Raw genomic sequence first — 14,078 nt, 5'->3', positions numbered from 1 at the left:
TCGTTTCATGCTTCGTAATTATTGATAATCGATACGTATTCGTCGTATAAGAAACTTTGGAATCGAGTATTTTCTTATTCGTACGATGAAGCATATTTGTTAGAAGACGGTGAAAAGTCGAGGGGAGAGCGAGAAGAACCAAAAGAAAGAGAGAGAGAGAGACAGAGAGAGGCAGTGATAACGAAGAAAAAATACAAGGAGAGTGAGTGCAACGAAGATGGCGATAGCTGAGCGAACAGACACGAACAAGTTGGTTGGAGCGACAAGGAAAAAGTGGGGGCTCCGCGAGATAGGGACAGCAAATCAGAGTAGGCGAACGTAGGAGAGAGACGATTGGCTAAGCGCGAGCAGGAAGAGACGGCACGAGCGAGAGCAAGGGACTTCGGGAGTACTCGGCCGCTCAGTCGAACGCGCGATTACAAGCAAACGGGACGCGTGGGCTCTGTCGACCGCCAGGCTGAAAGTGTTTCATACGCGACCACGTGCCGGCTAAACCGCCGGAACGTAACAGAACGATCTACGGTTCGAATTGTTCACCGAGTGACACCGAAAACGGACACGACGACCCGGTTGCGATTGTACTTTTCGTAATTATTGTCGCTACGTTGTCGCGGAATCGAATCGAATCGAAACGAACCCTCGGTGCATCGTGGAGAGTACGGTTAACCGGAGAGAAATTGCTACAAGGACGGTGCGCGTTGCAGTGTGTGGGTGGTTTGTCAGTTGGTGACTTAAAGTGAATTGAATACCGAGCCGACAGATCAACCGATAATTTTGCTGACAACCGTGAAGCAGGAGGGTTTGCGAGTCTGCTGGATCCAGATGTCACGGGCGCGTCCTCGATCGGTGAGTGAGACTTATTTCATATTTAACTGCGATTCGAGAGCGAGCTATTGATATCTAGATAAATAAAACTACGGTACAGTGTTGTTTAATCAAAGTGTTCGACTCGTGTACAGAATTACGACTGTCAAATGACAGTTTTTTCAAATCCTTAACTTCAGTTCTTAACCATAAATTCGGTCCACCGTACTTTGAAAGTAGCTTCGGTTCATAGTACTTCAAGTGTAGATTCGGTCCACCGTACTTCGAGAGTAGCTTCGGTCCATAGTACTTCGAGTGTAAATTCGGTCCACCGTACTTCGAGAGTAGCTTCGGTCCAGTGTACTTTAGGTGTAGATTCGGTCTACCGTACTTCGACGCTACATTCGGTCCACTATACTTCGATTAATCGAAACAGTATCGCGCTTGTTTATCGAAGGAAAATCGAAACGTATCGTTCGAACAAACAACATGGCGCTTTTTATAGATTTTTCGTTGCCATGTTTCCAGCGGAAATGCAATGTGCGTCGCGTTTAGGTTAATAACGAAACTGGAAGGCGTATTTTTTTTTCTTTTTTGAGCGAAATTGGTGAAATCGGGGCAGGGTGGGATCATTGACCGTACGGTTTAAGACGGACTAGGACGTTGTCGAAAGTTTCGGCCAGTCGTGGAAAAAGTGTCGGTTCTCCGAGAATGACCAGCAGCGACCCAATTCCTTGGAGGAACTTTTCCACCGTTTCTGTTCGTTGCGCGACGTTTTCGAGCGCCACGGGAACAACCGACAACCGATAACTGCTTTACCCATTCGATTCTATTCGCCCAGTATTCTTGGTACCTTGTTTATGTTCCTAGCAAAACACGCTGGAACGAACCGAACAGCTATCCCTTTACTTGGAACTAAAATAGATTCGTAACATTCTACGTTCGAGTCGAACCACATCGCGTCAATATTTAACTCTTCTTTAGAATATCTTTCGTACTTTATCTCGATATTTAAACCATACGGGCGGCTCTATAGCGCAGACACACCGGATGTTGCAAGTGTCGTCATGCAATTTTGTAACCTTCCTTTGATTTAGTAAAAAAGACTCGTTCCGTGAACTTGAAAACTTGGCAGCAAAATTCAAGGAAATTTTCAAAAATTCTTCCCGATGCGCGGAAGAGCATATCTCGTATCGAACGTCTTTAAATACGTTGATTTTCGCGTACAGCAAGACATTTTGGAGCTTAATTATTAAGAAGTTGGTGTGTTAAAATTAACACGATTACTTTCTGTATCACAATGGTTCGTCTTCGTATAAATTCTCGTTCACGGTTCGCGATCTCGTTCGCGCTTTCTTCGATTTCTATTAAAAATTTTAATGGTGCCCGCGGCAGGCCGGTTAATTACAGCCGGAACGAAGAGAAGAGGTGGGAGAAAGCGCGGACGAAATTAAGAAGGAACGGGCAAGCTGATTACAGAAAGTTTACGTAGAACGAGTAAGCGTTATGGCTAGGTAGCGTCATGTTAAAGCGTATATTTATAACGAATCGCGGAAATCATAATTCCGAGGAGACGCGTACAGGCTATATGCCGCGAATTACAGAGAAAGTTTACGAACCGTTGCATACACACGTTCCTACCACGTTCTCCAATGCATTGTAAGCAAAAAGGAAAATAACAAGTAAAAACGCAGCTTCGATGAAAAGTGAAATTAACAGAATCGAATCGTTTGATTATTCTAATCAGATCTAATTAGCAAACGCGCACGCATTTGCGTAATCGTTAAACAGAGAGACATGATTTTCGATACAAAAGTAAAGAATTCTTCGCTCGTTATATTTATCCATAAAAGAGTAGCCTTATCCGATGCGAAGAGGGTTAAAAGCATGAGGATTGTAAGAATTGCGAATGAAGGAAAAGACAGCGAACCGGAAGCTTCGTCAGCGAATCGCGGAAGGTATCGAGAGCACATAGGGTAGGGAAAGAATGTTCGAAAAGTGTCTAGGCGAGGCAGGGAATGAGTCGTGCTTCACGTTTCCCCTTTTGTCACGACGGAGAAGTGTGCTTTTCGTGAAATTCGTCCAACAGAGTGTCGCAGGAAAGACGGAAAGAGAGACGTGACTTTAGCCATAAGCCGTAGGTAGGCCGCACAGAGAGCATGGACAAGCAAGCAAGTCGAGTTGAGAGGCGCGGACGGGCGGTCAGAGACCCCGCAGGGCCGGCGCAAACAGTACAGCATTACCCACTCGGTTCTCCTTCTATCGCAAACCTGGACCCAACGATGCTCTCGATAATCGTCCCTGTGTATTCCTCTTCATCGATTATCACGACGAAAAATGGATAATTTTCAATTTACCATCGCTACCACTCGGCACCTTAAGGATTGTACGTTTCGTAGATTCATCGATACTTGGAATTTTAATCAGGCGTTACGTTTGTTCGAGAAGTTCGCGCCGAATAGCGTAGATGAAACGTAAGAAAAATGTAGCAAGCGGGTAAATAAGGATTTTAGAAAGCAAGAAGACAAGCGTGTCCATCGGTTGTTCACACAGCTAGCTCGTATTTCTTTGTTAACAAAGTGGGGGATATTAGGTAGCCGCGGCCACGGTAATAATTGTCGAGGATTAATAGTCTGCGATGCTTTTTCGCGGTTGTTACGCAACATCGTTACACCTCCTTTCGCTTGCATGCTTTCTAGACACCATTGCACGATTTTTCGAGTACTAGAATCGACCAAAGGCGTTCGGTTCTTGCGCGAAATTCTATGAAACTTGATAAGATACGGTTAAACGAGAGGAAACCATTTTTATATTTTGTTTGAAGACAAAGTCGAAAGTAAAATCGTTCGTGTTACGTAAGGCATTTGTTCTGCGAACAATTCTTTGTCGAAAATCAAGATTTGTTAACACATTGTTGACCGGTCACGAGTTAATTCGTTTATTCAAGTTTATTTAGATTCTTTTACCTCCACATTTAATTACGAAATAATAGCCAGTGACAATAATTTCAATGTGTTAATTATGAAACGGGGCAACTATCGGTCAGCGAAACGGTATAAATCGCAACAATTTTTCTTTAATAAAAATACAGAAGATTAACTCTTATTGGTCACGCGTGACGAAGGAGAAAAAGTAACTTTTGAATAGCGTACGGCACGCGCGTGCACGATCATCGATTATCGGAACTTGGCCGACCACGTTGCCGACCATTCTACTTGCCCGATAATTCGCGTCATCTACTACTAGTGTCGACCGATCTCTACCAATCTTTTCACGTATTATTATACAAATATTTACCGGTGTTGGGTTAATCGCAAGTGTAGAAAGGCGCGAAAGAGGAAACGCGATGAAGTTAAGCGTGGTTAAACGGGGATATAGGGTAGCAGCGTCAACGACGTGCATGAATTTTTGATCGCTGGCATAAGCGATGAACGCTGCTGGAATTTCAAACGACGCCCAGCGACGTTGTGTATTATGAATTTCTAAACGTGGACGCGATCGTGTGCTCCAGACCGATGTCGGCTCTTCAATGAATCGAAACTAGTTGAAGTGAAAAACATACGACTGGCATACATTAAAACTAAGGGTATAAACTTGGTTCGCGTTATTAAGATTATTCAGGGACGCATAAATAAGTATTAAGAGCGTTCAATTTACGGACAAGGTTCGTTCGAAGAATGTTTACCAGTTGCTGATATTAGAAATGAGATTTTTCCAATTACCATTTGGTTCCTCGAGAACGCGTAATTACGCTCATTGATAAACGCCAGTGAATAGCATGAAGCTTAGCGAAAGGGATAACTCGAAGAAAGTTTCCGCGTGGTATGGCACGCGGACAGAGAGATGATTTTATGAACACCCGGTATTTTGCGGTGTAACGCGCGTACATGCACCACGGTGCAGCTATGTGCACGTATATAAACGCATACATCGAGGATGCCAGTGAACCGAGCATTATAGTGCCCTGCAAGAAACGTCGGCCTGGTGCATTGACCGCGGTTGACCACACGTCATCGAATGAGTGACGTCACAGGGTTTGCTGCATGAAAGCTACGTCACGGTTGGTTGCATCCACCAAGATGCATCCACGAAAATCTTGCTTCTCTCTGTTTAGAACAACCGACGGAAGAATTGAATCGCATTCAACCGTTGTGTATCTTCGCTTTCTTATAGCGTAGAAGAGTTTGTTAATTTTACTTCCACGATGGAGTAAGAAACGCGAATCGTTTCGAAGATTTATTAATTGTCCACCCTCCGTGCATAGCTGTTGGAATTTGCTCATTATCATGAGTTAACCGAGTCCATGGCGGTTTATCTTAAATAGAACGGTCGAAACGGATGAGTTATTCGCCTGGAGGCTGACTAAATAATTTTTATTTTCCTCGCAAACCGTGTAACTTCCAATTCATCACGGTCGACCGCGGGTTATCCGTGGTGTTCGCATGAATAGTTAACGAACAGGCGTAGGAGGACCAAGATTTTCCTTCGACGACTATGCGAGCGATGTACCTGCGAGTATAATAGCTCGGTTTATACATAGAGAGAGCCACGGCTATACCTTTCTGAAGAGGAGGCGATTGTGTGTGCGTGTGTATAGATGTGTGTATGTATGGAAGCGCGGGCGAGTTCGTTCCCTCGAACGAGTAAATCAACTCGCTGGTCCGCGAAGCGGCTGAATGTCTTGAGCTCGTAACACTGGCCAAGAATGGTTCGACATTTTTATCCAACTCTCTTGATCCATTCTAACATCCATACAATTCATTGTGATATTACTGCCGCCGTCGTCTGAACGAAAACCTCCTAGCTGATTCGTCAAACTTTTATTTCATTTCATCATGAAAGACCCCATGAATTATGAACCGCTTCAAAAAAAGTTCTGAAACATTCAGTAATTAAATATCTCCATTCGTGCATTGATATCTCATAGGCGAAGAAAACTTTCTACAAAACAAAATTGTTTTCTCTCTAAAATATGCAAGTTATTCCACGCATATATGTATACAGGTTAACTATAACTATTGCCTGCCGGTATATAAATTTCAAGTTTCTGTTCCTTTATCTGTTCGTTGAACGGAGAAAAGTGTAAAATTTCTAATACGAATTTATCTGTTTCTAACGTTTAAACGTTACCGATCAAATCGGACGAATACTCGTATCGATACGAACCGGGAACTGTTTAAAAATGACTGCATCGAGCAGCGTGCAAGAGGGAACAGAGCTACGAGAAAGTATCTGGCAACTTTCTCCGGTGGGTTTAGTTTACACCACGGGTCACCAGGCACACGGCCATTAAAAGCGAACGAACGCAAGTCAATTCTTGTCTCGTTGTTCGTCTGAACGAAAAAGAAACACCGCTTATCGCGTGCTCCATGATCGATCAAAGTTGGTGCGTTCGAAACGTTCGAAAAACGATAGTGTATTATTAGAAAGAGAAGTTATAATGCAAATTGGCCGAAGCCAGCTATGAGAAAGCACAATGGCACGTGCGAATTGTCAAGGACCATGGTTACAAGTCATCGAGCAGGTAGATCGAGTGCCAAGAACGAGATTTTGAAAGTCTCGAATCCACGCCGCTCGTACGATCGAGTTAGATAATTTTACTTGGAAATGCCAAACGCAGAGCTGAACAACTCATCCTCTTCCGCGATCGTGAAACGGTTCGTTCAAATTGAATCGACTTTGCTCACGAACTCGCCTCATTGAACGCTAACACGCTTTCATCTTGACTTGATTATTTTGCACGCAGGAGGTGAGGGAAGTCGTTAAGTCTTATGGCTAGTTTACTTCGTGGTTTATCAGAGAGATAATCAGACCGAGGTTTTCAAAGTGTTGTATTAGCATTGCAAGTCAATTAAATAAACTTTAGTTTTGATACTAGAATCGAGTAAGTTAGGCAAAATCGTACGGCAGCGATCGTTAGATCTCTGATTATAGGGTACATATGTCGAGCCGGTATTAGGCAATCGGCGTACACGCAGAGGGCAGCGTTAACATTGGCCCAAATATTGGCCAGTGGCCCCGTGCGCCATTCGACAACCGGCCAGGAACTCGTCGATAGTCACAGCCGCCTTTTACAGGCTTCGAATCTGCTGGGTAACCATCAAAACGATGTCGTTGACTGACACTGGCCTACTATTGGTGCGTTAACACCGCAGGGTCTCGGTCGGTCGAACCGTTCGCAGGGGCCAAATCGAGCAGAGAGGTGCGATCGTAACTCGGTTTCGGGAAGGTAAAAAGTGAGAGTCACTCGGTGAACCGGTGTCTTACAATTTAAGCCTAGTACCACGAGCGATCGGTGAAATATTAAAACTGGGAAAACATAGCTAGCCTCGCTGATGAATTCATTAGCTTCGAAGTTAAAGTCTTCTGTAATATACTTTCTCCTGGTCGGGTGATATGAAAGAAGAAAGAATAAAGCGACGGTAAATCGAATTGAATCGATAGAAATAGCATAGAGAATTGGCGAACGCTTTCGAAGAAGCGTGTTTAATCTATTTCTCTATCGGACGGAATCTTTGTCACTCGGCCAGGTGAAAAGCGAGAGTGATCGCACGAACGGCAATGTTTTACGCGAAAGCGTTTCTGTGCTCGTGTTTAGAGAAGCCGTACGCGTACTTCTGGCGTCAGAACCAGGGAGAGAGGATTTCATTTTTTCTCCTTTTCTTTTTGTTTAACCTCGTTAAATTGACTAGAGTTCTCGCAAGCACTTATATCTGCTTCGCTAATGGGGCAACGTCCCACGTTTGAGGAATGAGAGGAAGAGAAACGGAAGTGGGTGGGGGAACGCGAAGTCTTTGAAGTGCATTTATTTATATATTAGAATCCATTAATTCTTTTCGGATGCGACCAAGTGCGTCTCGTCAGAACGTTCGAAGGGACGGAGGAGTACAGAGGCTACAAAATTCACGGCTTCGAAACTGAGCCAGCTAGAGATAGATAGATATGGGTGTCTATAGTTATTGTACACGAACAGTTATCCACGTTTTCGTTGCTCCAAGTTTCGCGATAAAATACGAGAAGTCTGGTAAAGTCAGTGAGAGGCCAGTGAAAGTTTATTAAGTCCTAGTGTACGAAGCATAAATAACGAGGTATGTGTGCGCTTTGGGCGTGCTGTGGTTTTAATCAGTAAGCGAACCGAACACCATGATTCTTTTTATATTCGTTCAGGTTTTCAGGGAAACCCCCTTTAAAAATTGTCTTACCCTTTCGGTTACCGATTCAGTTTAATTATTAAATGACCCTCGTTTGTTTTTTCCTGAATAGAAGGCGAGCTAAGATAGGCAAAGAGAGAATGTTTCCGTTCGAGAATGACGATGATGGCTTAATCTCGCGGTTCTCAGGGTCGTCCATTCCCGATGGACGATTACAAGAAACACCCGTCTCTTTTTCTCGTTGCTCCTTGTCCCTCTCTTTAGCTTTCGACTTGTCAAGTTCACGCGTTCTCTGTTTGTCGAACGTGGGCCCGAAAAGGCCCCCGAATATTTATGTCACGGCAAAGTCGACGAGCCGAGACCTTGACTGTGTGCCGCAGGCAGCCACCTCTGTACGTTTAAATGTTAGAATACCTTTTGCTTGGGACCCACGAATCGATACGAAGGTCGAACTCATTCCGAACAACTTCCTCCATTCAATTTTCCGTTTTCATTTAACTTTTCGACGAACGCGACTGTTCGAATTCTAATTAATATTCTGTACTGATGCTGATACATTAACGGAAGGTTAATCGACGTTTCAGATTGTGAAACCTTTTCCAGATTATTTGTCTAATTAAATAATTCTACGAAAGATAGCTACGCGCGCACAAAGGAACGCGTGCCAATTAAAACGGTTCTTTGTGGTTTTTTGTTTGAATCAAAGACCATCGAGATATTTCTAACAAGAGACGCAACGGTGAGTCAGCCAGGAAGCGTTCGACGTTTTCGTCCTCGCTGGGAAACCACGGAAAACGCGCGAAAGTCTTGCCGAGGACGGTTGCGTTGCATGGTAGCCGGTTAGAAGAAAAGACTTGCACTTTCGTTAGAAAGTCTCGGAAATCGAGTCTGCCATCCGTGGCAGTCGTCGAGTTATAAGCCAAACCGGTGAACGCCTGGGATCAAACGCTGCCTGTCTGACCAAACTCGGACCTGTACTACTCGCTTCCACCCTTCGGCCCTACCGCACACGATCTGTCCAACTTCCATTGATATTAGTCTAATTTAACCGTGTTATTTATCATTTATAAATGTTAGACATCGTGGTTAAACGAGGGATTACATAATTTTAACTACTGAAAAATTGCAAGTTTCCAAACTTTTGGCGAAATGTTTCACTCTTGACGTTTCAACATTAATCATCGTAATTTGCATAGCGCAGTGATAAATGCATCGCAGAGCGAGCGCATTCGTATCGCGTCGACGCGAACGGGTCATTAATAGCCTTCTAATCTAACGTTCACTCGTGCATCGTGTTTGTCTACGATAACGAGGCGATCGCGTCCTTTGGATCGCATTTCCGTTACGATCTAAATTCGTCCCGCGTTTGGAAAACGTAGAAATTCCAATTCATCGCGTTCGCGAAGCGAAACGCGTCAGAGTTTCGCGGCAAAGTATCGCGAAGCTATCTTCATCGGTACGCGAAGGACGATTTGCGGCTTTGTCTGATTTTTTTTCAACGGGATTTCGATAGAGCTAAGCTGCGCGTGTGCTGTTCGTCGCAATAACAAGACGCGTAAATAGTCGTTTGAATGCCAACGCGTTCTGACCACGCTTACCGAACGAGACATCGACGAAGGGACACATTGTCCCTTCTTATTGCATTCAGTCGCACGGTGGTTACATTATCGTACACCCTCGCGGCTCATGAAGACGTACATTCCCGGGATATACATATGTGCACCGACTAGAATACCTCTATCGAATATAGAACAAATTACGTGCACAGTCTAAGGTAAATGACCCCATTATCCAGCAAATAAGAACGCGTTCGTTTAAAAATAGTTAATTTTTTACAACTGTACAAACATATTTGCCTGAGATATTGGTACAGTGGAACATTCTATCCATAATTCATACTCGTACAGTCTAATCTGATTCCCGTAACACAGACGCCGACTACATCGTACCAAAAACTTATCAGAATGAAACGGTTCCAGTTCTCTATAATTGATCGCGAAACAAGGTTTCCTCGTTAAATCATCGCGATTTCGCCCATAATATAAAATAGTCCCATGAAATGGTTCCGCGCGACAAGCAAGCACGGACTCCGTTCTTACGGCTCCGTAACGGAACGGAACGGAACGGAACGGTGCGCTCGCGCACGCGCACGCGAGATACGAAGCGACCAAGGCGGTTGCGCCAGTGTGTTACCGCGAACCGGCACGTGTATACGTGCCAGTGTACGTGTATTTGCGTCTACGTATGCGCTTGCTGCTCGTTTGCGATAGTGTGCGACTCGGTGGCCGTGGCTATGGCCTTACGTGCCCCCACTGTGGTACCGCTCCGAATCCACACGGCGTGTGTACCCCCCGTACTCTATGTACATAGATCCGTTGTGCGCGAGAAAGAGGGAAGACGGCGAGGCGGGAGGAGGATGGATCGACGGTAAGAGCACGCGAGCGCGACAGAGGAAGAAGCGCGAGCTCGTTGGAGTGGGATAGAGAGGGTGAAGAGGGAGGGAGAGTGTCGCGAGCGTGTCTAACCTAGGATAGTGGCGTTTAGTGGCGGCTAGGCTAGGCAAACCGTGCTTCGCCGCTCGCGCATTACGTTCAGTGTTCCTTCGCGCTTCGGCCAAAGACTCGTTCGTTCCTTCCTTCTACGTCTACCGGTGATTCCTCCTTTTCTAATCCGTTCGTCGACGACCCCTCCACGCCCCACGACCGCGGTAAATGAATATCGGACGAGGAAGAACGGATAGCACCCGAAATCGTGAAACGGATCCGCGAACATAATCGCGGGTAGCAGCATTAGTTTAGCGGAGCTTCCTGAATTTCCCGCGGTCGAGTAGCTCGCGACACGAGACTGCGCGTCACTCGAGTCAGTCAGTCAGTACCGCGAAATCTTACCGATCGGACGTTCAATTAGGCTTTGTGGTGTCTATTAGTGTGTTACGAACAAGATACGTTTCGTATCGGACTAATTGTGCACGGGTGCATATGTGGAGAATCGTCGCTATCGGATAAAAGACGAAACATTTTCAACGATAGTTGAAGACAATCGCGAGTGCATCGTTTGGCGCATCGGTCGGCGCGCGCATCCGCGAATCGCGTGCGACGCGATCTGCTCTCTTGGACACGCATTCCTTTCTTTTTTTTCGGTTCTATCTTATCTCCTGCCGTTTCGATTCTTTGTTGATACGATAGTTGCCGGTCATTGTGGACGCGCTTCGACTCGACCAGAGTTTGTTTACGTTTTCGGTGAGTCGTAAGCAGTGGAGTTTGTATCGAAGTGGAAGAGGAACTGTCGTCGGTAGTAGAGTGTGTGCGGAAGAAACCGGTGTGCAGAAACGGAGAACGTCCTCCGACCCGTATTACCCGCGTTTCCGCGTATCCCCATCGGCTATCTTGAACCGGTACGCAAAGGTAAGGGAAATCAATATCGATTCTTTCGAACGATCTGGGGAAAGGAGATTAATTTTAATTGTCCGATTTGTATATGTATAAACGAAAATGGCGGTAGATTCAAAGGCGTCCTGTACGCCACCTACACGATTTCCTTTGACAAAGCATTAGAGGCGATGCAATAAATAGCGATTTAAATGAAAGCGTTGCGATCGAATGACGGATTGTGTGGGATTACCTAACGGAATCTTTTCACCGGGTAAAAGCGAATCTCGCCAAGTGGTGATGGCGATGGCGATGGTGGTGGTGGCGGCGGCGGTGGCAGGACTCGGCCGGGGTGAAAATAAGCAACCGGACGGTAATCGCATACGATCAAGGAAGTGATCACGCATTATGGTTCGGTGTACCACGAGATATCGGTTTACATAAAAACGATTAAATTCTATGGTGTATGCTCGGTTTTCTGCGTCACTTTATGAACGCAATTGTAAATAGCGTTTTACGAATCGATACCTCTCTTTCTATCTTCCTTTCTCCCACCTTCTCTTGCTTAGCGCGGTTGTAGCTCGCGTTACTATTCTATCGATTATATAAAATTATCATAACCGTATCGAGTGATTCGAGCAAAGATAACCGAGCGATGCAACATTGTCGATGCACGCATAGATCCTTATCTTTCTCATGAATACGTTAGTTTCGCGTTAAAAAGGGTGATAGACAGGAAGGTAAATTAAAAGGTAGCCGATAAATATTTAATCGTAATGAAAAATTAATCGTTATTCGTAAATATGTCCAAGTTCGCGTAAACTTTGGCCGATAGGTGAGAGGAGATAGCGAAGAGCTCCACGTGGTTACCAAACTTCAGGGACGTTGGTTTATATGGGGCGCGAGGTTACAGGGCCCTTATAGCTTCAGCCGGCTGATGCGGCATCTCAATATTTATCGTACGTATACCGGCGCGATACTAAACACACCGCAGACGGTTTTGGCCCTCGGCCCTGGGTGTTACGAAGGTCGCCACGTAACAAGCAGTCGTATTAGAGAATTACAGATAGATTAGAGGGAGACGGGGAAGGCGAAACGCGCGTTACTATAAACCTCTTAACTATATTAAAGAGTCACGAAGTGTGTTCTGAGTTGTAGCCAAGCGTACGTAAGAATCTAGTGGGAGGAATGATAGAGGGAGGAAATAAAAGTAAGAGGAAGACAGATGGCTCGAAGACCCCGAAGGTTGGCCTAGGCTGAAAATACTTGGACGAAATATAGTTGCGTCTTATTTCTGCACGAGAATACGCGCACAAGTGCATACGCGGATCTGCGTATCCCGCGCTTCCTATATTTACGGGAATTAACGCCGTAGAATTACGAAAATCTGTATCCTAGCATCGCGAGGTCCACTGTTCGACTACGCGTGTACGTTTCAATCGCGACGATCGACGTTAGCGCGATGCATTTTTCTTGCATTTCCGTTGCACCGTTGGCGCATCGGAGATAAGAATTGATCGCGAGAGATTAAATGGATCGCTACGTCTCTTCTCGCCTCGATCCACCTTTTGTCTCTATAATTTTTTGTTTTCGAATGACAGCAATTACCGATTCGATAAGATCGCAATGTATGCAACGTGTCTGGCTTTCAAGAGCGAGGTCTGCATCTGTGTTTACGTTTTCGCGCAACTCGGCCGCGCGAGTTTGTTATACATACGCGACATCCAAAAATAATGATCTCTTCTATAGGATATCTTTTGAACGAGCCTGTGCATCGTATGCGTTCATTATAGGGATGTGCGGGTACCCGATATTACGGGCTCGGAAAAAATCGGGGTGCAGTCGGGTAGTCCAACTATTTTGGGTCAAGTCGGATAAAGTCGGGCAGATTCGGACGAATCGGTGTATTTCAAAATCATGGAATGAAATTCATTTTAAATAAATCCGTTCCAAGTATTATTTTTCCACATAAAACAGATTTTGCACGTGCTTATTGCAAGTATTAACAAGTACATAAGAATCTATCCGACTTTATCCGACCTGACCCGAAACAGTCGGGCCGCACATCACTAGTTCATTATAATCTTTTAAATGTTTTCTTACCTAGCAGATGTCTGCTAAGGAAATGATCCGCGGATAACGTCTTGTTTCGAATCAATTACATCCGTGAGTGCATTTCTTTGTGTTTTCAAACAGCCTGCAGATAGATCCCTCATCTGCATCTTTCTATCGTATTCTGTATTGCGAACATTATGTCTTCTCAAGCCCTAAGAACGAGGGGATACACGAGCCTTGAAGGTAGCCTGGTAAAAGTAAATGACCTTACAGCCGAAGCTGAAGAATCCGCGTAGGTCAAACCTTTCTACACTCGCTTTAAGACTTTTCGAAGCCTCATTCTCAGAATCGTATTATCATATCCAAACTATCCCTGTTTAGTCGCAATGTCAAGTAGTAGTTTCAGCATATAGGAACAAAGGTGTAGTAGGAGAGGCATATTCGGGTACGGGATTCGTTGCTGGAAGTGTCTGGCCTAGGTCTACGAACTCGAATTGGGCCAGAGCCTTGACTCTCTCAGGTATATTGGCAAGCATAGAGGAGGGGGTTCGAGGTGCTGGTCCTCTTCTCCTTCTACCTGGTCCCCTACTCAAACGTTCACCTACCACACGCGTTTTCCGAATAATCTCGCCCCTGCTTCACACGTAGCACACGGTATAACCTTGGAGTCTCGCGGACACGTTGTAGATTGGTCGTAACC

General features: G+C 45.1%; 1 protein-coding gene across 4 annotated transcripts in view; it reads left to right on the top strand.

The window, feature by feature from the left end:
- The first annotated feature begins 142 nt into the window (after positions 1 to 142).
- Positions 143 to 14,078, top strand: part of Eip74EF (Ecdysone-induced protein E74) — a 109,296-nt gene continuing 95,360 nt past the window's right edge. For 2 of the 4 annotated variants that reach the window (XM_034326417.2, XM_034326413.2), the window contains exon 1: positions 10,499 to 11,359. The gene's annotated coding sequence lies outside the window, so the exon portion shown is untranslated. Of the gene's footprint in view, positions 847 to 7,479; positions 7,893 to 10,498; positions 11,360 to 14,078 lie in introns of those variants that run through there. The other 2 variants (XM_034326414.2, XM_034326416.2) reach the window with 2 other exon arrangements.

Source organism: Osmia lignaria, chromosome 3 (genome assembly GCF_051020975.1).
Source record: "Osmia lignaria lignaria isolate PbOS001 chromosome 3, iyOsmLign1, whole genome shotgun sequence".
Taxonomy (NCBI): Eukaryota; Metazoa; Arthropoda; class Insecta; order Hymenoptera; family Megachilidae; genus Osmia; species Osmia lignaria.
Note: the sequence above shows the minus strand (reverse complement) of the source record. Positions and strands in the feature narration are given on the sequence as shown.